At 38.3% G+C, this 25,803-nt stretch overlaps 1 protein-coding gene across 4 annotated transcripts in view; it reads left to right on the top strand.

The window, feature by feature from the left end:
* The first annotated feature begins 506 nt into the window (after positions 1-506).
* Positions 507-25,803, top strand: part of PALS1 (protein associated with LIN7 1, MAGUK p55 family member) — a 56,991-nt gene continuing 31,694 nt past the window's right edge. Inside the window, exons 1-3 of one of the 4 annotated variants that reach the window (XM_051620853.1) lie at positions 509-606; positions 3,993-4,066; positions 21,761-21,853. The gene's annotated coding sequence lies outside the window, so the exon portion shown is untranslated. Of the gene's footprint in view, positions 607-3,992; positions 4,067-10,970; positions 11,053-21,760; positions 21,854-24,215; positions 24,286-25,803 lie in introns of those variants that run through there. The other 3 variants (XM_051620851.1, XM_051620854.1, XM_051620855.1) reach the window with 3 other exon arrangements.

Here is a 25,803-nt window from a genome sequence, read left to right as displayed (position 1 = left end):
TGAGAGGAGAAAGGCGCAGCCCGCAGCCCAGCAGGCGCAGAGGGTCCCGCGGAGGTGCCTCCCCAGGCAGGACGCGGACACGGGAACACGGGCACGACCTCCGCGCCCCGCCCCGCCCGCCCGCCAGGGGGCGCGCGCGCCCAGCCGGCCCCGCTCCGGTCCCGCCGCGCGGCCGGCGCGCTCCCGGGGCTGTGGGCGGCCCCGCGCCTGCGCGAGAGCGGGCGGTGCCGGGAGCGGGAGCGGGAGCGGGCCGGGGGGCAGGGCCGGGGGGCCGGGCCGGGGGGCCGGGCCGGGGGGCCGGGCCGGGGGGCCGGGCCGGGGGGGCAGGGCCGGGGGGGCAGGGCCGGGGGGCAGGGCCGGGCCGGGGGGCAGGGCCGGGCCGGGGGGCAGGGCCAGGGGGCAGGGCCGGGCCGGGGGGCGGTGCCGGGCCGGGGGGCAGGGCCGGGGGGCAGGGCCGGGCCGGGCTTGGCGGCGGCTGCGCAGCTCTGCGGGGGCTGTGGCCGGGGAGCTCCGCGGGCTCGGCGGGCAGAGGCGGCGGGGTGCGGGCCAGCGTTCCTTTCAGCCGGCGGCGGGGTCAGAGCGTGTCAGCGCGGCAAGGGAAGGACGGTGAGCGCAGGCCCCGTTCCCGCGTCCCGTGTGCGAGCAACAGGTCCCAGCGCGGGGCCGCCAGCCCCGGCTCGCCGGGCAGTCTCCCCCGCGGCCGCGGCGCCCACGCAGGCCTGGGGGTCCGGCCGGGCCCGGGCCGAGCGGGGCCGAGCCGAGCTCGGCGGCTCTCGAGGGACCGCGTGGGTCCCCGCGCCCCGCCGGGGGCGGCCCGGGCTTTGTCCCGCCGCGGCTCCCGGCCGGGAGGGGCGGCCCTGGCCGCGGCGGCTACAGGTGCCTGCGCCGCGGGGCGCCCGGCGGCAGCGCCTGCCCGGGGCGGGGGGGGGGGGCTGCGGGTCCCGCCCTCGGGGCGCTCCCGGGCAGCGCTGCGGGCCCGGGGGTTGTGAGAAACACCTCCCGTGCGTGTCTGTGCCCTTTCTTTGGGTGGTGATGCGGGGCGTGTGCTTATGTGGAACGAGACTCCCGGCTTCCGTGCTGCGGGTCTCCTGGCAGCTCTGTGCAGAGATCGTTGTGTGTTGTTTGTGGATGCAGGGTTAAGCTAGGAGAGGGGGAACGTGAATGACTTGCAGCGTGTTCTGTAGTCAGCAGTAGTTAACGCACATGCTGGCTCGGACGACTTAGCGTTTAGAAACTGATGATGTTTTTGCCGTGGTGGTGATTGACTGTGTGAGGGACCCAGTCTGTGTCGTGGGAGGTCCTGCAGGGAAGCAACAAAGAGCACCGAGCTTCGTGAGACGGGCTGCACGAGGACATGAAATTAACTTGTATTTGACCTTTCTTGAAAACATGGATCTTAGAAGAAAAATCTGTCTCAAGTTATAATAATGATCTTAGATGTCTCACGTGGGACAGATTCCTGAAAAAGAGCTTAAGGAATGTTAAAAGGGTACGTGTCAGTTAGTGCTGCGGGGGTTTTTATTTTAAAAGGTAATTCTTGAAGCCTCTGCAGTGGAACTGTTTGGCCATAAATTAGTTCCGTAGGTCGCTTACTAGAACAAAATGCTTGCATTCTATGTTAATTATGAGATACCGACACTGTAGTTCAACTTGTAAGACGTGACTCCTGGTGGTCTAAGAGGCTGTTGCTTCGGTGCAGAGCTTTACGTGCCTTAAAGGGACCTGTCTGTCCTTTCCGAGGATTGCGGTGTTTTTTCTGAATTTGTCAAAAATAGATTGTCTTTGAATTGTCTTTAATTAAGCATTCGAGCCTGCAGTCATTCGTTTTTAATCTGACCACTGAACTTTCCCAAACAGTACATCTTTTTTGTCTTATGATCATCTTAGAACTCTTACTACAAATTTTAAGTGTCCAACACTTTGAAGTCTGGCTGGTTTATACACATAGGAACTGTTTTCCAGCAAGCTGTGATCCAAAAAAAATTGAGTGTTCACATGTTAAAAGCCCCACTAATGGTTAGCACTGTGGATGGTTTAACGAGACATAGAGTATTTATATTGCAGCAATTTGTGAAGCAGTGTACTAGAATGTTAAATTTAATTAACATTAGCGTTAATGAAGTAATACAGAGTTAAATGTTAATGTGTGATTCCAATGTGTGTCATGTTGCCTTGCGATGTATGGAATAGCAGGTGATGCTAATTTTTGCTATATAGAAGTAGGTGATGGTATATATGGTACTTAGTTTTTATTAATTTTCCTTTCAAAAATCTGAACTTAATGAGAATGTAAATAAAAACATGTCTTCATTACACTGATTTAGCTTAGGAATCTGCAGGAGTTGATCAGGCCAGTAAGTGATGTCAGGTGTCTTTCATTACCACAGCAATACGTGTTGTGAAGTAGTAAAAATGCAGTGTAGAAGTTAGCATTCATTCAGAGGTTTATGGACACAGAAAGCTTAATGTAGTCTGAAGTTCACATGTGGCCACATATTTTCCCATGTAAATAATTTTCATAACACTTCTGTTTGCTGCTTTCAATTAAAATATCTTGCTGTAGTTTGAAGTTGCAGGCTTTAAGAAGTCCTGTGGCACTTTTAAATGCAAATTCTGCTATGATGTTTCCTCAAAGACTGGATCTTAACATCAAATGCTAAGTGTTGTAACTACCTGTTTCACCTATTACTTCTTTTTTCTAGTTTGCACTTTTGAGTAAGTGCATTCCTGTTACTGTTGGCTTTTAGAATACTGAAGGGTAAGATTTAAAACAGCCTGCTACTTCTTAAATAACAGGAGTCATATTTGAATTCATATGTCATGTTTAAAATTGTTAAATGTTCTAGCAACTGGCTTGTTTTTTTGGAAGTACTTTCTTAAAATGACAAGTAGTGTTGTAGAAGGCCTTGACATTACGGTATTTGGAACACTAGAGTAATTACTGCTTTGGTCGTTCATCAGAAAACCTCAAGACTTTGTAAATATTAATTAAATACAGCTGTATTGTTTTCCTTTTATTAACAGGTAAAGAAAGGCATTTCTGTATTTGAAAAGGTTTGCTGGTGTCTGATAGAAAACTAACTTGGTAAAAAGCATTTATACTGTGGTTTAAAATGAAGTGTGCTGGCAAAGTGGTTTTTCTAGTATAATTATCTACTTTGGAGCTTGTTTCAGTACAGCAATTCTGATAAAAAAAGGTTTCTTATGTACTCATCCTCCTTTCTGCATTCATAATATGGCTATATGCCAGATGTTTAAGTCCAGTTCACATTAAAGTATGAAGCAGAACTCGGGACAAAAAGGGTAAATTGTAACTGTGCAAATAGCATATATACTGGGCTATTTTAATGTAACGTTTGGGTTTGGTTTTTTAAACCTGAGGTGAGAAACTGAGTATGTCTATTGGTAAAGACTTGTTCTATACTGCAAGGGTGTCTAATTGCATACTTATACATAGCAGTGTGGGAAGAAAAAAAGCTGTAACTTTCAAAGCTTGCATCAGTTAAATTAGAAGGCAAACAGAGATACCATTGGCAATGTGCAAATGTACATGGAATTCTTCTATTCTGTGAAGCAGGAGACAGAGCAAGGCCTAATCTTGCACTTGTTGTTTGGCAGAAAAAGGATGTGATGTTGCGTTTCTTTATAAACAGGTAACTGGTTTGAGCACCTGCCCAGTATGTTGAGATTTGCATTCAAATCTTTTGAGGGAACTTGAAACCCCTATCTGTCCGTTGCCAAAGGGAATGCTTTAACTGCCAGAGCACAGAGTGGGTGTGAGGTGCTTCCAGACACCAATCAGTTTCATTCTTGAGGAGTAATACTCATTTGGGAACGTAGTGAATGGGGTATGTAGCCCAGGAACTGGCTCACAAGAAGCGTGATTGAGTATAAATCAATGATATGAACCCAGGTCTCCATGTTACAGGCGAAGTGTTGAAAGAGTAGATTAAAGGGGTTTTTTTCTTCTTTTTTTCTTTTTATTTTCCCAGCATGGTGTTAAATTATGGAGACTTAAAACTCTGATCTTTATGTTTATTCTTGACTGACTTCAGTTCCTTCTCACGTGAGTATGAGGTGTTTAAACAACTTCTGCATAACGTGCCCTTTTCATTGTAGAGCAGAACTTGGTTGCTTAACTTTGGGTTGTGGAGTCTAGTAGGTGGCAGGGCATTTAGATTATCTTCTGGATCTAGTTCTCTTTTCTCATAAGATGCCAAATAATTAGATACAAAAATGTAATTGATTCAACATAACTATAATTATCTGTTACATAAAGATCACCTCAGTGCCTTGTGTTTCCTTAAGTGATTTTTCCTGTTGCATCATGTATCTGTTCTGGTTGATCATAATTGTCTTCTACAGAAAAATTACAAGTAGAAATAGTTAATGTGATTTTATGATAACATTTACAATACTTGATTTTGCCTCTAGTCTCTAATTTTTTAAATTTCTTCCCTACGATTAGAGAAAATGCTTTACAGTTGGTACCTGTGACAGTGCAGCTCATGGTTGTTAACCTTAATTTAAACTTTAGAATCTGAATTCCCTATAGTTTATTAGCTTAGAAAATGAACTCCTCATCACCTGCAAAATTCTAACAAAGAATAGACAAATTCTGTAAACATATAGTTCTTAAGAAAACTATGTTATAAACCAAACCATAAGTTTCATTTTTGCATCAGGATTCATCTTCTGGGGAAAATCTTGGAGATCAATACTTGGTTATTTGGCCATAACAGATCACTCAGAAGACACAACTGTTACTGTTTCTTGGGAAAAATTACTTTAAAACAACGAATGATTTCTGATAAGGATGTATTAGAAGTGATAGGACAGTAAGTGGTACTTCACAAAAGGTGTTAGGAGTGCTCAAGTGTGGTAATAGCCAGTATACGTTGGCATCTAAACCACATACCTATGTACTTGCATCACCCGTTACTTGAATAGTCAGTGTGAATTGTTGTATCTTCATGGTGTGAAGTTGTTCAGTGGTATTTTCAAGCTCTCTATACAGTTGAATTCAGCAAAACTTCAGAACTTTGGATAACCGGGAAGTGCCAGTGCAACCTCAGCAGCTGCTCTTTGACCTGACAATGGTGTTGGGAGGTGGCTGTATGCATTCAGAGTCGGCTTCCAAGGATAAGTGTATTTTTCAAGTCAGGAAGATGAGATCAAAGGAGGACAATGTAGAGCGGTGCCTAAAAGAGTCACTTCACATTTCAACAGTATATGATAAGGATTGCTGGATGTGTGTGAGCATTGTTAGCAGTGTGATGGCATAGGTATGGCTTGTAGTTAATGAGAGGTGTATGAAAAGGAAACTTAAAAAGTTCACCTTGTTCAAGGTTGAAGGTAGGTGAAAAATTACTGGTATGATGTCTTGGTAAAAACACTGGAGAGAAAATGTTTCACTCTTGATGTTTCCCGTTACCTGTCTGTTATCCCTGATGAAAAATCTTGATCTTGGTTTGGACGGTAGAGACAAAGTCGACTCTTATCTGAGTATTGAAATCTAAACCCAAGTTTTCTTTCAACTGGGATAATCTTCACAATTGAGATCAACCAGAGTATAATTACTTGGTAATGTATTCTCTATTAATCACTTATATAGAAGCTAGTCTTCAGGGAAGCATATTTTTCTGCATGGTGGTGGTATGGAGCTAAATTCTTCAGCCCAGCAGATATAATGACAACTTTTTCGTTAGAATGTGATACCTCTGTGCATAAAGATAAGGCTTGACCTTAATATCAGATCTTGCAGTGTTCCTGCAGTGTTATGCTTGAGAGTTTGTGGTCACCCTTGTTGTCTTGTTTTATAAGATTGCCATTAACTTGTCAGTCTCTGTTAATTAAACTTGAGATAGATTAGTAACGGATTAATGCAGTGCACCTTGGCTAAGAAAATTGAAGTTCCTTTTGTAGAAAACTGTGTTGGAGATAACTGCACTGTGTGCCATAGAAATTAACTGCACATCTTGTATTTGTTAGAGAGCATGTTGCTGCTTCCTCTGGTCTGTCCTATTTTCTAGATGTTCTCTCATCTCTAAAGGCAGTGCTTAGCTTTCAGATTTCTAACAGATGAAGGTTTGGACTGCATTTGTTGGAATTATATTGATTGTGCTCCTTATGTATGTATATCCTTGTTTCAGAAAGCAAATCTCTTCCTGGTATCTGAAGGAGCATATGATGTCAGCAAACAAACTTAGTCCTGTTAGTGGGAGAACAGAATTAGTGGATGTCACATGCTTTCTGCAGAATCAGTTCCTGTAGGATCAAGTGGTGATGGAATTGATTAGTGCCACTATGTTGTGGCATTAACATTTTGTTTGAACAGTATTAGAAGTTCTCAAATGCAGGAGAGAAGGAAAGTGAGTTGAAATGGAACTGGATATGTGTATGTCAAGGTGGTGATTGTTGTAGGATAATTAAAACCAACATAATGCAAGCTCTTACAGTTTCATGTTTTTCCAATAGTCAAGATGTGTTCTAAATTAGCAACCTAATTACTTAAAGGGAGGAATTAGCGCAGTGTCTTAGAGTGAGGTAAAAGCTGATCAGCTCAGCATTGTCTTTTTGGGCTGACTGACTCAATGACTTATGAATCCAGCAATGTTGGTTTTAGTTTTGACAAGTGGAATAGTCCATTTCACATCTTTATTTTTAAGAGCACAAACATCACTAAAAATCTGTTTGATCTTGACACTTTTCTACCTTTTAAGCTTACTTAATTTTCTTCTTTCTTCATTGGCTTCTCAAGCAAGATGTAAAGATTAAGGACTGAAAGTGTAACTCAAGTAAAGGTAGGAATCCAAAAAGTAAATGCCACTTGTCCTTCCTCCCCACAGTAAAAATCCTGTAGAGGGTTATAAGATAACAGGCAAAAAGCTATTCAGGACTGGTTATTTTTACATATTTTGAAGGTCATTACTTTCTTTAAACATTTGCCAACTTTCAAGTAAGGAAGAGGTCAAATTGAAGTGCAATGAAGAGCTATTTCTTCTTGACTGATAAAGAGAACTCTGCGTCTAATTATATGATGTTTTGAAGCAGCAGTTAAGAGTTATTTTGGCTTGTTGCTTATGAAGTAATTTTTAGTTTAAACTTTTTGTATAAATGTCTTGTTTAGACTAGTAAGCTTATTGCTATGAGGGAGTAGTCAGATGATCAAGTCTGAGCGATCACTATATAATGCTTTTCTTCAGATCTTTCTAAGACCTAAGGAAATTTTTTCTGTAATAAAGTTAAATGGAATATTGCTTTTTATGGGTCATAATGATTATTATATCTAGTACTGTGCAAAGCAGAGTAGTTCAGTGCCAGAAGCTCAGGAAATAATTTTAACAAGTGTGTTGTGAGATGATTAGAAGTCTTTGAAGTGTAATAAGATGGGACCAGACTCCTAGTTTATGTAGAACTGTTGAGAAAGTTATTTTTAACCATAGTGTCTTTTTGCTGTTTTATTTAGTATGAGTGACAAGGCAGAAAGCCAACAAAATGCTAAATGTATCAGGAAAGGCATTAAGATGACAGAAGACATCATATTGCACTATGCAAAACTGCTGTCTTCATTCTTGTGTACAGTTCAGGTCTCTGCATTTCAAGTACATAGCAGAACTAAAAAAAGAGATAGAAAAAGACAACAAAAACAGTCAAGGGATGGAGGCTTAGAAGAAGAGACTAGGAAGACTGGAACCCTTCAGTTAGGAGTGTGATGGGGATTTTACAAAAAGAAAAGCCATGAATCTTAGACCTGCTTATTATGTAAATTCTCTTTTTGAAGCCTTGAGTGTGGGCTGATCAGTAGTAGGTTTTAATTTATAAACCTTCCATAAAGTGTTGTGTGTGTTTAATCCTAATCAAAAATACTTGGGTGATAACTGCATGGTACAAAGTCAAGAATTTTACTTAACAAGTTGTATAAAATCTGGACAAGGTGATCTTGGAGGTCTTTTCCAACCATGACAATTCTGTGTTTTCAAAATACTACTTCAGTAGTAGTGAAATACTAAATATTTGCATGTGTATTTTTTTACATTTAATATCTGGAGTTGCAAACTTGAATTTATATATACTCTGTCCCCTATGCCAGTTTTTTACTTCTGTTGGTAAGAACTTCATACAGCTCCTCCTTCTGTTAATATTTTTAAAGTCTTTTCTATACAAATATTTAATGAATGCAGCTGCATACCTAAGTGGATGCGTAGTAAATGTAGGCGAGTTTGTGTTCCCACTTAAGTACACACTCTTGTCAAATCTTAGAAAGATATTTAACACTATTTTTTTGGTGTTACATGTGTTAGTGCTGCTTATAACTTCTGCAGTTGGGTTGTCATGTCATTATTAAAATTCCAAGCAGAACCTAATTTCTTGGTTTCTTGAAGCTAGTTTGAGTTTGAGTATTCAGCCTTTAAGATATGTAATAACTAATCAGTGCCTGTGAAACATAATTACTAATTGTTAAACAGTTTAATTTGTGCTTTTGAACACTTTTTAGCAACAGTGTGGGGTTTTTAATTCTTTGATTTGTGGCAAGTGGCACAGCTGCTTTTGGCTACTTTAGAAAAAATTTAGATTGTAACTATAGCTCTGGGAAATTTTGCCAGATGTGGTGATGTTAGTTTTTACCTTTTCCTGCTCAGCTTCTCTGCTCCAGTACACCACTTAGCAGAATTAGCAGAAGAGTTTGTTCCTCAGTTGTTTCAGTTCATGTTTCTCTCTGAGGGAGAGGAATGAAACTAAGATGCTGCACTGGGCGCTGAAGTGGCTAAGGCGTCAGCACACATTCCCTTCCGTCAGCTCTGCTTTTGGGATCAGTGACTTGTGATGGGGGCAGAGTCCACAGCTGAGGATAGTAACTTAATCTGCTACAACAAGATTTTCTAGGGCTTGTCTATCAACATATTTAATTTAAGCTTGCTGTCCCTTCAGCTCAGCCTCATATGCAGCCTAATTTTCTTTTTTATCTGAAAAAAAAAAAGGAAAAAATAAAGGATAAGTAGGAGTTGGTTTTATTTTATTATCTCTTTCAACACATTTCACGTCTAACTTCTGACTTGTACTTTGAGAAAGCCATGAGCAAGCATGTTATTGCTGACCTTTACACTATTGCAGGTATCAAGGATTCACATTTCATTACATTAGTATATTCTTACAGGCACATTTCTGAAAAATTTTATTTAGCACATAAAATTTGCACCCACTTTTGTTTACAGACTTGCAGTGTGGAACTGTCCAGAAAAGCACTGCATCAATTCAATGTGCACAATTACAGGGTGTGCAGAACAAAAACCAAAATGCAGATACTGGTAAAAAATTGTAAGACCTGTTACTCAAAGTAAGAATGGCGTATTGTGCATGGGAGCTATTTGAATGGGTGCTTAAAGTTCAGAGAAGAAAGCATTAGAGATATGTTTATGGGTTTAGTTTGCTTAAAGTTCTCTAATAAATACCCCTTGTTTTCGTATTCAGAATTCCAGAACTGGTTTTGAAAGAATATAGGTGCATACTTAGAATTACTTGCATTGGTGGAGTGTAAAGATATTCATACTTCTCATTGACCTCAAATAATAGATTCTGATTTCAATATTTTGTTTGTATGGGGATTTTTTTCTGGAACTCAGCATATTTTTAATGTGTGAATGTTGACTAAATATCTGAAAATAGTTATATATCTTTTAGTTCTTCATTAATTCTACATTTATTAAAAGGTTATGAATGCTGATTCAGTTGGATGTTCTTCTCTAGATAAATCTGAAGTAAATAGTTTTATTTTCTAAAATAGAATGTCAGCTGGCTTCATGTTGAAAATACATCCCAAGTAGGTAAGTGTCTTCCAACTGACTTGACTGATCAATTGGAAAAGGGCATGTGAAGATTTTGGTTCAAATTCCAAAACTCCTTCAAGTGGTGGATGAAGTCTGACCATCTGTGGGATACCTGTACCTTCCTAGTTATACTATGTTATTTCTCCTTTGCAAAAATAAATTTTGTTATTGCAGGCATTGTAGCCTTTGGTCATTCTGGAACAAAATTCTCTGCCTGCATTGCTGAGATGATTTGTGTCTCTAGGGGTCAAAGAACTTCATCATCTCTTAAACGCTTCCTTGTATTTGAGTGGGATAAAACAGTTTTATTTAACGGAGTGTCTCTGGTAAAGAGGTATGTTAGAAGGACAAAGTGATTGCTTTGATTCCAAAAGTTGCAGATTTCTGTAGCTTTAAAGCAAAGATTGTAGTCTTGACTTGGAAAATTGTATGCATTTTTGTGAGTATTTGGGTTCTTTAGGTGATGCATCTGTTGTTTCCACTGACAGTCTCTAATGGCTACTGCATTGATTGTTTTCAAATTTTCAAATGGATTTAAGGTATAACCTGATCTAAATTGCATTGTAATAATTCAGTTTGAAGAAACAGAACAGACATAATAGACAATAGATAGTCTGCATCACAAAAATTGTTTAAGTAGCTGATGGTAAAAAGTAATTATAAAACTTAGAAACTCCATCAAGGCTTAGAGAAATCAGATATACCTGCTTTGATTTGCCTCACTAACACAGTTCTGACACTAAAGATGAAACCTAGTGACCAGAATTGCCAGTTGATTGCTCTGAGTAATTGACCTGTGAACAGTGTTGAAGCTCTTGTTCAGGAGTTGAGTATTTTTCTGACATTATTTGAAAAAGTGACTGTTGTTTCAGATGCTCAGGTTCCAAACAAAATGCTAAAGTCACTGTAGTGTAAAATGGTAAAGTAATTATGCAACTTATTCAGGAAACGTAACTTTTTTGTTTGGTTGGTTTTTTCTTCCCTACTGAAAAAATCTCAGTATTAAATGCTTCCTTAGGGAAAGAACCTATATTCTCACTCAGCAAAATTAAAGAGCATAATCTTGGAACCTCGTTTTTTTTCCTAATATCACACAGAGTACATGTAGCAAGTGCTCAGAGGGATGCTGAAAAAGGAGCAGAAGAGGGATGGTGCAGAGCTGATAATGAAAAAACCTGTCTGTGAGGCAGTAGTACAATGATCCGTGGAGCTGCTTTTAAGTAAGGTACTAGTACTGTTCATGGTGTATCTGCTGGGTTAGAAGTTGGGCTAACCTGTTGTGCTAACCCATTGGGCTTCTAAGCCATAAAGACTTGCTTTTGTACATCTGACAAGTAGAAGCTGCAGCATCTGCTCTTACTTTCTGAATTTTCTTACTGTGACAATTAAAATATTTCCAAAGCTGCTTTTAGTGGCCTAGAATGCGACATTTCATTTTCTGGTTAAAATTCTGTATTAATAATATTTTCAGTCTACCCAACTTTGCCTGAAAGACTGTATTAAATGGCTTCATAATTAGACTATATGGTATGTGTAGGAACAAGTGTAGCATGTTCTAGTAAGGAAAAGAATTTGAGGTTGGTACCCAGAAAGTAGCCTGCTGCCTGGCCAGGACCCTGCAGAGCCGTACTACGGGATCCACTGGAGCATCAGGAAGGGAGAAATCTGTTGTTTGAGTGTTCTCTTTACCTATTATTAAAATGCAGGTGTCTGAGCTAATAATTCATCAAGGCTCTGCTGAAGAGCCTGGTTAACATAGCACAGACAGATATTACCTTCAGCATGGTTTATTAATTTCAGTTCATTGCCAGTCATGCTGAGCCCAGGGACTTCAGAGTGTCACTTTTTTTTGTCTCTGTCTTGTCCTGTGAAGTTGTATCAGCAGGCTTTGCCATTATGCAAAGTTTTCCAGTCTCTTCCTTCTCCCTGGAATGTTGACTACAATACTTTTATTGCAGGTTTAAAATGTGTTTTGTTTCAGCCACTATACTGAGTGGTACTTTGAAAATTGTGCTGGAAAACTAATTTTAATTGACCTGTGGTAATGTTGATTACACATATATGTACATACATATATTATGTGGTGGAAAAAAATTACTGGTTGGAAAAAAAGTGAGACTGAGGTCCTGACACCCCTCCCTTTGAATTAGGGAATGGAGGGAGCCAACAGCATTGCCCAAACAATACTGTTTAGCTGCTGTGCCTGTGTGATGCTTGACTAAAATTATGTCCTTGTATTTGGATGTCCTTTTCAGTTTACACAGCTGTTTGGATCCTTTTGTACACTGTCTTTAATAGAATCTTAAAGTAATTACTTTTGTAAGTATTTATTTTGTAAGCAAACCAGGTTTTTTGCTCAGTCTTTTGTTGAATAACCTGTTGTTCTTGCAATTAAAAATACATTATTTAACTTCCGTAAGTTGGTCCTTATCTGAACATCCTTTTGGGTATTTCCTTTGTTTCATGTGTAAACTTTGTTGTGGCTTTAATTTACACTACTGATCTCTAGACCCTTCTAGTTCTTCTGAGAAAATGAGCAAAACCTATTCTGGGTGAAGATGTTAATTCTTTTCTTTGCATAAGAGAAAGCTGAAGGTCCTTAACTTCTAGAAATTATGTTAATTGATTTATTTTGGTAAAGACTAACCTAGTTTCAGTTTTAGAAGAAAGATTCAAGTATTTTCCTCATAGTGTGACCTAGTACCTTTAAAAATATGCCACTGACACTAATGAGTTTTAAATAGTCTGCAACAGTTGAGGAAGACATCAAGAAAATACTGCTTAAATAGTAGTGTTACTGCCATTGTGTGACATTATTGGATTGCATTCTAATTGGTTTTATAATTCTTATTCTTACCAGAGGCTAGAAGCTCCCATTTTTAAATGACGCCCAAAAACCCTAATCCTAGTCCTAAATCCATGTTTGTGAAATTCTTCTGAAATTGAGAAAGCAGAAAGCATTCACTGCCGTCTTGACTTTTATCTGACATGCTGGTTAAGCATGTCTCTTAATTTCTCTCATGTTATCTTTGTGTACTCCTCTGTTCCTTAATCATTTGTTGCTGATCACGCGGTACTGTTCTGGAGTGGGTTTGGATTTTATTTGTTCTTTCACTTAAAAATAATGAGCACATGGAATTGTGCACATTTTATCTGATTTTTAGGTATAAATGCGCTGTCCTATACTCAGTTAAGGGTTGGTAACAGTTTAGCTTTTAAAAATCTGTAACATCAAAATTGCAATCATTCTGATTGAAAAGAGACTACTCTTTTGTGTCCAGATAATCTCACATTAGAGCTTTTTGCTACTGAGAATGGGAGATACTGTTCTCCTGGGTTTGTTTCCTGCCATTTCATTCCACTAAGATGGCTCATGGGGAGCTCTAGTGATGCCAAAGCCAGCGTAAAATAAGTGAGGAAAAGGAATTGCAATAAGGTAAAGGATGTTTGCATCTTGCCGATCCATGTCCTAAGTTCAAGAGGGAAGACTGATAGGAAGAAGTAGAGGCTGTAACTTGAGATTGTTGAGACATGGATATGGTGCGTATTGTTGCATCCTGAAGTTTTTCAGCTGTGCTGCTCCAGTGTATTGTGAGCATGTGTCAGTGTGAACTCTTGAAAAAGTATGCTCAGGAAAACCACTTTTTCGTTTCAGCTGTTTAAGTCTCCTCAAATTTCTAGGCAAAAGGATCAAGTGTGTTCCATTTGACAGTGAGGAAGGTTGGACATAGAGTAACTCGAGTTCTTACTGCCTGTCAGATGCTAGAGATGTATATGGTTAGGGTCTGAATGAAGTTTCTCAACTGAAACCTCCTCTCTAAACCTGACTGTCTCTTAGGGTGACTGCAGCAAAGACATGAGTGTTGTGCTGTTGTTACAGCTCTGGTGTAACACAGTGATATTTGGAGTTTTGTTTGCAAGATTTCCTGCTTTTTCGTGTTGCTTTCAACCTAATTACACCAGAGTAGATTTATACTTTCTAAGCACGTGACAGTTTCAGTTTAATTTTCATTACATTTCTTATACCTAAATCAGAGAAAATTTTTTCTTTCCACTCCCCTGTCATACAGAAAAAACGTCCACTCTTCCAGTGGACCACAACTTTCATTCTTTACAATTACCATTACCATGGCTGAGGACTTGGATCTGAAGAACTTCATGTAAAGACAGTGGCAGCTTCCTGAGCAGCATATAGAGCTGCTGAAATTGGCATGGAGCCCCACATCTAGTTAGTGCTCTTGCTGTCTGTTATGTCACCTTAGCCTTGCCCTTTGACACTGAAATCAAGCAGGGAATTTAGAGTAATTTGACTTTGCTATTCTTTGAATATTGCTTGAATGAAAAATTACTCTGGTTTCTCAAATTATAACCTTCTCTTCATATCATTTAGTTCTAGGCTCTCCCTTTTTTCTTCCCCTGCTTTTTCATTCCCTTCTCTGGCTTTTCTCTGGGAAAACACGATCTGTCCTCTCCAGCATTCACACTGAAAGCAACTTCTGGTGGTGGTCTGTGGAGCAGCAAATGTAGTTGTGACGTCTGCCTTTGCAACAGGGCAAGGCTGCCAGTTTTGGGGCAAAAGCGCTGAGAATATTTCAAGCTGTCCTGACTGCATCATTGATGTTGAATGTCAGTATTTGTGGCAGACTTTAGTAATCGGTTTCGCTTGTAGAGACTTCGTAATTGTAACACTGTTTTCTGGAATGCTTCAGTATTGTTGAGTGTTACCAGTCCAGTCTTGTACATAAGACTGGTGTTAGATTACTGATTTTTCTCCACCTCTAGAGGAAAACACCTGTCCTTGTAGACTCTGCATGAGAGGGTGGCATCCAGGATCATACTTTTGCTTAAGAATTTACAAAGAAATACTTGCACTCAAAAGTTCACATTTTTACAATTATGTAAATGTGAATTTGAAAAAGAAGTACCTTATGCCCAGAGTGTTGTGGTTCTTTTTATTCAAAGGATTAGTATAGTAAAACTTGTTAAAGGCTAATTTACTGAAAGCTTTATTCTTTAACCCGACAATGTTAAACTGCCAAATATGCAGCTTACATTCTTAGATAAGCTTAATTATGGGAAATTTGCCTCTGGGGCTTTGAATGTAATAGCAGTTTGCCTTCAGTTGGAAGACATCACTGTGTTCTTATGAAGCTCAGTCTTCTAATAAGTTTGTTCCAAAGGAGTCAATACTATGATTCTTTTGGAATGAAACTAAATGATTAGTGAAGAAGCTGCTACCTTAAGTGGCTATAAATGACACTGTTTGCAGTTTGTCTTCAAGGTTATGTTGGAACACAGAGTTCTTACTTTCTGATTCAGAAGTACCTGATAACTGAATTGCCCCCAGAGTACGTGGGACAAAAAAGTTTTGTCATGTTTTCTTTAAAGAGATTTATCAGCTATGTTGGTGTAGTGCATATAAACATGTTTGCATCTCTGGTATGTAGAGCTTCTACAACCTTAATCTGAAGGCATTTGTTTAAGGGGTTGGGTGTGTGATTGATTTTTCTAAGTATTGCTCAATAACTCTTTTGAAGGTATTCTTAATATTCAGTGCCCTTTTGTATATACCTATACAGTTTAATTCAGTGGGTGGTGAAATGCAAAGATATTCTGCATTCATCAGTTGAAGGTGTTCTTTCCCTCTTCTCATTTTCACATTATGAATATCTGAATTTCTTACATCTTTACAGTAGGACATCAGCTGACATCAGCACCAGGAGGAAGACTTTGTCTGTGGTAGAGGAGTTTCATTATCTGACACCTGTTAGATTTTGATTTAACTTAGTTTTTATACACACTCATTTCAGGTAGAAGTGATGTGCAAATATCATATTCTACTTCTTGGTTGAGAAACTGGTTTCAGGTGTTAAAACAGTAAAAAATACTCATGAAAGGTTAAGTGGAACAACTTGGTGAATTTTGAACTTCTACGGAAAACTAGGAAGACTGGTTGTTCCTGGATTGTGATATCTGTTTTCTCTTGCTATTATGATTTTCTTTATTGCAGTGAATGCTAGTAGTGAGCCTATGAAACTAGTTTTAGTTGTCAGACATTTCATAAAGTTCTGATGATGGGACAAAATTTGTGTTGTTTTTTGTGGGCTTTTTTGTTTGGTTTGTCTTGTTTTTTTTTTTTACTAAGAGTAGTTATGTACTTGTAAATACAAGCGAGGGTAAAGTATAGATTAACATAACCTTTCACTTGTTATCCACTTCACTGGCACAGAATATTCATGATGATTGGAATTTTTTTGTATAAGAAGCAAATATTCTGTATTCAGCTTTCTTCAGCTCTTAAATTATGAGGGGGAAGAAGGCTTTAAAGATGCTACCAAAGAAGGAAAATTATTTTTTTAAAGTTTTTAGCACTGCTGTTTGAAGAGTTATCTTCAACTTGATTAGTGTAAGAATTGAGAGGAAATACTTAAGTTCAAATGCTGTAATGGAAGTCCATTGCAGTGGGAGATTCACTCCTTGATCTTAGGCAAAGAGAGGTTTCTGCTGAACTCTTTCTAGGAGTTAAATCTTCATTCCTTAGCATGATTTAACAGTTCTGTGCAGGGATTTAAATCACTTAGCTTACCAGTGTTTTTCCCTGACTTGTATAGTGATGTGTAATATCTTAAACAGTGTAAGTGATGACATGGTTTTCTGGACAGAATTACTACACAACTACTTACAAAATAAGTTTTCCTCTCTTCATATAGAAGAGAGTCTTACATTCCTGTGAATTTATAATTTTGAATGTTTTCTTAATAAAAAGAACATCTGCTTTGATAAGGTTTCAGGACCTGAATGTGCTCTCTTTGATTCAGCAGAAGAGTAGAACTGTGAAGGAGCTCTGCAGCCACAGTGTCAATATGTTCCTGTCAGGGTTTTATCTTAATTTGTGTAACTGATTGCTAACATGAGGTCCCAGAGTCCACTTACATTTAATAGGAGAGAGAGAATTTGTTTCTTTAAGGTACAGGTCTCTAAAGTTATGTCTTCATGGCCTTTGTGAAGTTTTCCCTTGCATTTTCATGATGAAGTCTAATAATGCAGGTTATTTACAGAGCACTTGATTTTCATATTCTGTAGTGAAATTTGGGTGATACTTTATATAAAGTAGTTTTCTACAGTTTTTTCTTATGACCTATGTTTTAAGTTACTAGATGATGCAAGTATGTTCATCACTCTTGCCTGCTAGTATGAACAAGGAATTAGTATGAGTCCTTTAGTCATAGTTAGCATTGTTCCCTAAGTTTGATACATCTTTGGGATAAATATTGAGAAGGTTTGAAGTAAAGGTGGTTTGTAATGTTCATCCATTTCCAAGTGGTTACCAATATGTTAATTCCATTTTATATATGCCTGAGGTAGTAGTACTTTTGTTTCTATTAGTGTTTAACCAGTAGGTGTACTGGTTTATGCCCTTAAGCACTCAGAAAATTAAGACTTACCTGTTATTGCTGTCTACTGTAAAATAAAAAGCTTTTGTTGGAATAGTGGATTCTCATCTAGTGTGTTTATACTATTTACACAAAGATAATAAGTTGAGAATACTACTCAAGTATCTTAAAGTAGTGAATGTGGAGGTATGTTCAGACTTTTTTGTAGGACCTCCTTTAATAATGCTCTCAAGACATGGGTGTTTAATTTACCTTTTTTTTTTTGGGGGGGGGGAAATAGACTCAAACATGAATGCAGTTTTTGTGGTCCTTTACACCCACAATGTCTCGGGTTCTGCTTTTTAAGAGAAATCAATAGGTTATTTAACTGTCCTGTTTGCATCATCAGGAGGAGATGCAAGTGGTTGTAGGTGTGTGGTTGCTTTTTTGTGTTTTGGTTGGTTTCCTTTTTTTTTGTGTGGTTTTTGCTTGGTTTCCTTTTTTTGTGGGTTTTGCTTGGGTAATTTAGGATTAAAAACTCTTTCAAAATCAGTAGCTGCTGAGATTTTTTTTTATATAATTTTTTTTTTAACAAGGGAAGTGGATAAATTCACAGAGTATGGTTCCTTGAGATGAGGTTCCATTGGAGTTGGCTCTGCTGCCAGTGGAGGGAGTTTCTGCTTGTCTGTCATGGTGTCTTTACCTCCCTGGTCTCAACCACTCACTCCTGCCCTTTGTGCCAGTCCTGTAACCTTTTGGATTGTGAGCTGTTTAAGCATGTTGCTTTAAAAAAACAAAACAGAAAAAAAATAAAACAAAAACAAAACAAACAACAAACCCCAAACAGACAAAAAAACAAATGTAATGTTCTATAGTCTTGTTGAGTTAAGGTGACTCACAGAGAGATTTGACTAGCTTCAAAGCTATCAGAGAAAGTATTAACTACAGCTCAAAAGTGGAGAGGGTAAGGGAGCAGTCAAGAGAGAGTGTTATGAGACTACAGTCTCCGGCACCAGCAAACTAGCCTAGCTTAACAGTCAGAAATCATACTGACAGTCTGTTTTCTGGTTCTTGTCATACATTCGTGAACTATGGGATCTCTGTTTGGAAGGATTCAAAATTAGGGCATACTTGAAAGCATAGTCAGCTTTTTTCTGTGCTAGCACTTGGGAACTTAGCTGTGCATGAAAATGAATTATGGATTTCCCTGAAGAAGTTACTGAGATGTTCTGCAAATATTAAGTAATGTGACTGATAGAATCTAAAGAACCTACAGCACTTTGCAAAATCTGAGTAGTTGTATCAGTATGCAAAATTTTTTGTTCTGACTTTGCTACTTCTAACTTAGGAGTGAGAAACATTCCAGCAGATTGGACACGAGTTCACCTGAGCATAATCCTTCTTTGCAAACTCGGACTGTCAACAGTTACTACTTGGGGGGACATATTCACCATAACTATCCATTGCATTTATCCTGATTGAGTATGGCTTCTTTGTGAATTATAGGGGCTTCTGTCTTCTGGCATTCTGTGATTCTGTCATCTTGGCATAGTAGTAACATTGAATTGGGTATGGTAGAAAAAACTTACATTACATACACTGCATGGCTGGTATGCCTTACTTACAGAGTCCTTCAGAAAAATCAAGTATTGAAGGTGTTACTTGGATAAAAATTCAGGTAATTATGCCCATGAAGAGAAAATCCTTCGGAAGGAAACTTCTGAAATTTATGAAGTTTTTTTAGGGATTTTCTCAGTGGAACAGTCACCATGATTTTGGATGAGTTTAGGAAGGAAAACTTAGGACATCAGAGACCTGAATAGCTGCAATATTTTGCATGTTCTTTTGGGATTTTTTTTCCTCTCCCCCATAAATAACTAGAGAACAGCTCAAATGAAATGTGCTTGTTCTGAGTCCACAGTGTGTGACTGTGATTTCTGTGAAGTATAGAGATAATCTGCACTTTGTACAATTTAGAGTTTTATGTTCTGTATTTCAAAACATCAGTCTTCAGAAGTCTTGACTTATTTTTGTGGTCAGAAAAGAGATCCTTGTCCCTTTCCCTTCCTCCCCCGTGCAACCTGTGAGTATTATAGTGACAGTGTTATTCTTTTGGAACAACAAAAGAACTAATAATTTAAAAAAAACAACACAACCAACAAAACCCCCACAACAAACAAAAAACACAACAACAACAACAACAAATCAACCAAACAAAACTAACAAAATTCCTTTGCTCTCACCTGTTCAGATAATATTGCAGCAAAGAAAACATAAGGGTGAAGGCCACATAGAAGAAGCTAGCACATGTATCTTTATTACCTAATGCTGTGAGACACTGCTTTTTGAACTTGCAAAGCCTGTGGTGCAATCATACAAAGCTGAAAGACATTCTTGGTCCCCTGTATCTGACCACTTTGAAGATGTTCAGTTACATAGCTAATGCTTCAGCATTTTGGGGTTGAAGTCTGCAAGAAATATCTGTCTTCCCCTTTTTATTTTTAGATTATGTTTCTAAATATGTTTATCAGATTCACTACGTATTGGAAATTAAAGTGTAAGTAAGAAAGAAATTTCTCTTTCCCCAGAATAGTGTAATTATGATTTAAAAGCAACTTGCTGTGGAGCACTGAGCTAATGCTGCTTTGTATGAATTTAATGTGAGATGAGGTGTAAATTACGGAATATTGTAAATTGTTAAATTTGGAATGAGTATAGTTTTGGTTGAATCACCTCTCTCAAGTGGAAGTGTCATTTACATATTAGTACTCATGAACATTTACTATTAATGCTGTGTTTTACATAGTTAAGCAGTGTTAAACATTGACATTAAAAATAACATGCTAAAAAAGACAGAGATTAAAGTGAGAACAGGGTGCAAGAGCCGAAGACAAAAAGGATGCAATGTGAAGGGGGTTGGTGTAATCTTATTAGAGAACTAAAATAGCAGAAGTATTTTTTAAATCACAGAGAATGAGCACTGTTTAAAAAGGACAGGCATGTTTACTTTTCAGACAATGAAATTTGCAGTCTTAACTGTCTGTGAATAGGTGATAAGAAATGACTGTCTTGTTATCATGCTTCTGGCTGTCCTGTGAGATCTGTTAACAATCTCTGGAATTCTAGGAATTTCTTTACTCTTCATTTGTTATGCTTGAAGGTTTCTAAACGTTTGGAATAACTACTGAATTAAGTTCTTTTTTTTTTTTTTCCCTCTTTTTTTATTCACAGGGAATATAAAACCTGCATTTTTTCATTGCAGCCCTTACACCACATCTGTTACCCCGTGTCATATCTATATATAAAATAAATGTTTCTTCTCACAGGGATTGTTGATGCCTCAAGACTTTATTAGAGCTGGGTATTCACATGTATGCATGGCTGTAGACTATTAATTTAAGTCAAAGCGGGATGCCAGGGTAGTAAATCTGTGTGCTGGTTTGGGTAATGTGGGTGTCAGAGCATTTAATGAGCTATAGTCGTGGTTGTTTCTGTGGGCTACTTTGAAACTGAGCGTGTTTACTTTTTCAGATTTTCATTAATTGGTGGAGAGGCTGCCCTCTGCCGTGCTCTTCACCTCAAGTAGAACTTAGGTTTTGTCAGCACTAGGAATTGCTCATAAGGGTTCAAAAGGCATTAAACGGAACTTTAATGGCAAAATATAAACAAAAGTTAAATACTATGTTACTGAATTTAAAATATGCTTAAATTACCTTGACAGAAGTCGTTACGTTTTTCTATGTAGATGTCATTTATAGCAATAAGCTAATTGAAGCCTACTCTGATCGGTTTGTGCTGATGTCCCCTCTCCCCAGTACATCTGCGGCCACCCCAGCTGAAACTTTATTTCCCCCCCATGTCTATTTTTTGTTTGTTCTAAAAAACAGAAATTAAACAATGCCGATGTGTAAGTGGTAGTGTATATTTGAAACAAAAAGCACTGTAACATAAGAAAGTCGTTTACACGAGTAACTGAGAAAAAAAGCTTCTATACTGCAGTGGAATGTCAGATTTGTTGAGACTAAAGAAAGCTTCTTGTGCAGTGGTTCTGCTTGACCTGTGCCATCACTTTTAACTGATTAAAGGAGCTCATTCTTGAGATACTGATTGAGGAAGATTTCTGCTAATAGAGCATGCAAAATGTGTTTTTCACAGAGAGGTTGGTAAGAATTAAAATTTAAGTATTTCTTCTTCATAAGACTGCTGCATTATTTCTTTTATATAAATGAGCCTGTTCAGCTTCTGAAGCTTAGGTCATGCTTATTTTAAGGAGCATTCACTTTTTTAGGCCTGAAAGGGCTAAAATATATTATCAGAAGTAATCTGCTGTGGTGTATCCTATATATCTATCTCTTAAACTCATTTGACTCACCTGAATTATTGAGGCTGTGTGATTTCTGCTGTAAACAGCAGTTGCACAGCTGAACTTCAGAGGCTTTTTTGGCCTCCCTGCTGCTGTATGTTGAGAGGTTTTAGCTGTCTGCTGACTGAGCATGATAGTACTCACAAAAAAGTGTTCTTTTGCCTCTGCACGTGAGTAACCATCTTGATTTCTGACAGGCCTAGAAGACGGGCTGCCACGGTCTCAAACTCTGGGCAGAAGCAGCAGAGTGAGGCGAGGAGCGGTGTGGGCTGGCACGGCTGGCGTGTGAGGTAAGTCCCGCAGCTCCTGGCCCGACTGTGGCAGAAGCTGACAAAGCTGTCCTCGCTGCAGCCAGCAGCCGTTGGGTCTGCTGGGCGAGGGAATGCTGAGTCCTGCAAACAGTGTGCTGCAGCTGCTGCCCAAGGGAGCCCTGGCACCCAAAAAGCTGGAAGGTCCACGTGGTATGGCTGTTGATTGGCATGATATACTCTCTTACTGGTCCATGTTTTTCATGGGAAACACTGTTCATACCTGTTCTGTGGGCAGTAGCCCTGTATCTTTTGAACTTGATAGTGTAGGCTGGCTGGTTCTTGAGCTGTGACTTTTTTATTATTACCACTGCATTAACAGATAAACCTAATAAAAACAAATGTGTCTTAAATAGACCTAAATAGACCTAAAAGTTATTAAATGTAATAGCAGTGCAATTGAAAAGTTCTTAATGTTTCTCATGTTTGCCTGTCAAGCAATTTGTTTATACAATTTATTAAACTTGTGTCTAACCTTTTCAGTTTCTTCAGTTTCACTATGCTTTTTATTATTTCTCTAGTAAAAATGTAACTTAGGTCTAAGAATGAAAATTACTTTCCTTTTGAGTGTTTAGCCCTTTTTGCTGTTGATCCACATATCTTGCACATTTAAGTGAGCATGGAATGTTAAAACCTCTTGGCATGTCTGAAAGCCCTTGGAAATACACATTTTGAACTGAGTTACTGTGTTTGATGGATTTTATAATGAACTCTGGTCTGAAATTATTAGAAATAAGAGTCAGCTGGATCTTAAGGGAAGAGTTATCTTCCAATATCAAGACTATGCTAGAGCATTTAATTAGAGGAAATAACTTAAAATGTTGTAGACTAAAAAAGGAGTTGCAGGTTTGAATGTGTTGCACAGCTAGGGTAAAGAAAATTATTTTTTTTCTATTACAGAATTTTTTAAATTAAGAAAAATAATATGAAGTTTTCATAGGTTTTGTAGCTTTTACTTGCTTTTGAAAAACATCAGGCTGCTCCAGTCTATACCAGGTATTTCAGGTATTATTAGGCTCCATGGGAGATATCTGTGAAGTATTTTCTACCTTAAACTGTAACCTTTAATTCTCATTAAGTGGTGGTTAATTTTATTATGTGCAACATTGTGTTGTGTTTTCTTTTATGTTACTGGCTTCCAAGTCTCTTAGTCTTGCAGGTTCTCTGAAATACTGTTGAAAAAAAAATAAATATGCTTGGGAGATTAGATATAGGAAAAGGTGGGATTTATTTTCTTTTTTCTTCCCTATGCTGAGCTTCTGTTTGTGGAATTACCAAAGTGTTTTACTTAGTTATTTTGCAATTTTTATTACTTAAGTTTTGCTTGCTTAGAAATCTGAAGTACTAAGTACAAATACCATAAGACCCATCACTGTGGAAGCCTTTAATAATACATGGTAGAGATCTGTAACATAGTTTTATGACCATATTTTGTTAGTAATCCAAGTATCAAGAAGCATCTTGTATGTGTATATTAATTCACTTCAACAACATAGAATTTTTCATGATATTTTAATATACCATGTCATAGCATACGGCTTTCAGCTGATGATAAATCCTTTGAGCTGAGTCTGCTTTTAAACATTTATTTCTTGTGCTTACAATATAATTACAGATGTAGTTTGGGCTTTTGTACTCTTGACTAATGAAATTCAGTTGGAGGTGAGTTCTGAACTTCCTTGAAGTCATTCAGAATTTGCAGCTTTAATGAATTTTAAAAAGGGAGCTATCAAATCTAATCATACTTTGAGCATTGAAAGAATTGTGAACACCACTGAAACGTAATACAAAACCTCAGCCTCTAGAAAACGTCATTTTTGCTCTGTGGAAGTTGCTGAAGCAAAACAAATTCAATTTTACTGTACAGAATCTACTTGTTAAAGCAATTAGTATTGCTATGCATATGAGCCACAGTCCCCAGGAAGCAAGTGAAAACTTAAACCACCTTACAGCACTTCTGTTTCTGTCCCTGTCGGTAGGAAGATCTCCTAGCATCTCTCTTGCAAACCAAGATGATTGCATTTATTTGTTGATTCTTTTGGGGTCTGTGCTTTGTTTAGTGTATTCAGGGTGGTTAACGAGATGACATTATTAGGGGTTAGCATGAATAATGATGCGTGGCTTGTAAAATACAGTATTTATGAGAATAGCAAAACAGTGTTTGTGATTTGTTTTAGTTTTGCCATTTTGAACTTGCATAAATATGGTTTGTCTGCTGTTCATAATGACTTCACAATGAAATTCTTGTGTGATGCATGATGGTCATCAGAGTGACTTGAAATGCAGTTTCTCAATAGCTGTACTTCCCTTAGCCATTTATATGTTTTGTCCTATTCTGTAGGGAAAAAAAAATTAAAAGTAAAAGCAAGTCTGTGGAGAAGACACTTTTGCACGTGCTCTCCAGAACCATATTGGTAAGACTTGTGATATGAAATTTGTCAGAGAAGAGTCATAAATCTGCTTTATTTGGAAAAACCTGTGTGTCATGTGGAAATGCTAAGGTTGCCCTGTTAGATATAGACAGTCCAAAGTAAGACAGTCAAACCTCTGTTAAATTTAGAGCAACCAAACTCTGTAACACAAGACTTATACATATTTAAAGAGTATAAAAACTGCCAATACCAAGTTCTAGAGTGGAAATTAAGTCTGCTCATTCTGAATATTATTATATATATTTTTACATAGTAAAACTCAGTATTATTGAGCACGTCAGTACATTTTCATCTTTATACTATACGAATTAATGTAACAAAAGAAGCTCTTCTTGGGCTGAAAAGCTGGTTCATTGGATGATCCACATCTTGCAGAGAACAGACTTGTTATAAAAACCTTCTCTTGTTATCTTGAGGTTTTTATAATTGAGAAGAAAAACTTGAGAAGGAAAAGCCAAGAAAACTATTTCTAAAATTATTAATCCTAAGACTTTTGATGCCATGCTTATTGGTTAGAATAACGTTTTCTCTCCTGGTGCCTGCCTCAAGCTAAATCTTATTTTTAACCTTTGCTCTACCACACCTTAATTAGAGGACTTAGTTAACGTTTTATCAGTGTCATATTTTACATTTTAAATTCCTTAGGACCATTGTACTTCTTTCATATCCTCAGATAGTGGTTTTGACTTCTTTACTGCTGAGGAAATGGATATTACTCATTCCCTTAAATTGTTTCAACACCCGTTAGTTGTACTGGATGGACTGAAGAATGCGAATTTTCTTTCAGCTTGTCAGAGTTGAAGGTGAATGTAATTTTCAAAAGGTTCAGTTTTCAGACAAGCTATCACCAGTACAATGTGGATGAAAGAGAATTTGAACTGTCTTCCATCCACACTTAAATTAGTGCTCTCAGCAAGTCTGTACCCAATGAGCCTTCCTTTTTTTGCGAGTGGTATTTCTGTACAATGCAGTTGCCCTTACAGAAGGGGAAATACAACTTTCCAAGGATTACCTTGCTAAACTGTTATCTGCCTTTCTCTGAATTTCAGACTGCTTTTTCATATGGTGCTTCATATAACCTTGTCTGAATGCTACTTTATGTGACTTCATTCTTTGAAAAGCTGTTACTTTTAAGATGGGCACTAGCTGGAAGTTTTACAGGCATCAAATAGTTGTGCTGTACTTGCAGTGCTAGCCCCACTGCTATGCTGGTTTTTATGTGCTTTTCTTTGCCTGAATTTTTTGTTTTTACATATCAGTGCATTGCAATTAAGTATCATTTAAAGGCAAAAAGAAGCTTTACTACCATATAAATGCTTTAATATTTGCTTAGAAATCTTAAAATAATTTGTAGTAGTGGCTACACAGGAACCAAGTAATTTTTTTGTGTTGCTATATGTAGCTGTATACTACTCCTTATGAAAATAAAAAGCTGTACTTAGCATTGCAAGCTTGCAGAAATTCATGTGGGAGTTTCTATTGCTGCTTCTCCAAGACGGT

This window comes from Apus apus, chromosome 5, assembly GCF_020740795.1.
Source record: "Apus apus isolate bApuApu2 chromosome 5, bApuApu2.pri.cur, whole genome shotgun sequence".
NCBI classification, from domain to species: domain Eukaryota; kingdom Metazoa; phylum Chordata; class Aves; order Apodiformes; family Apodidae; genus Apus; species Apus apus.
This window is presented reverse-complemented; position numbering and strand designations above follow the sequence as displayed.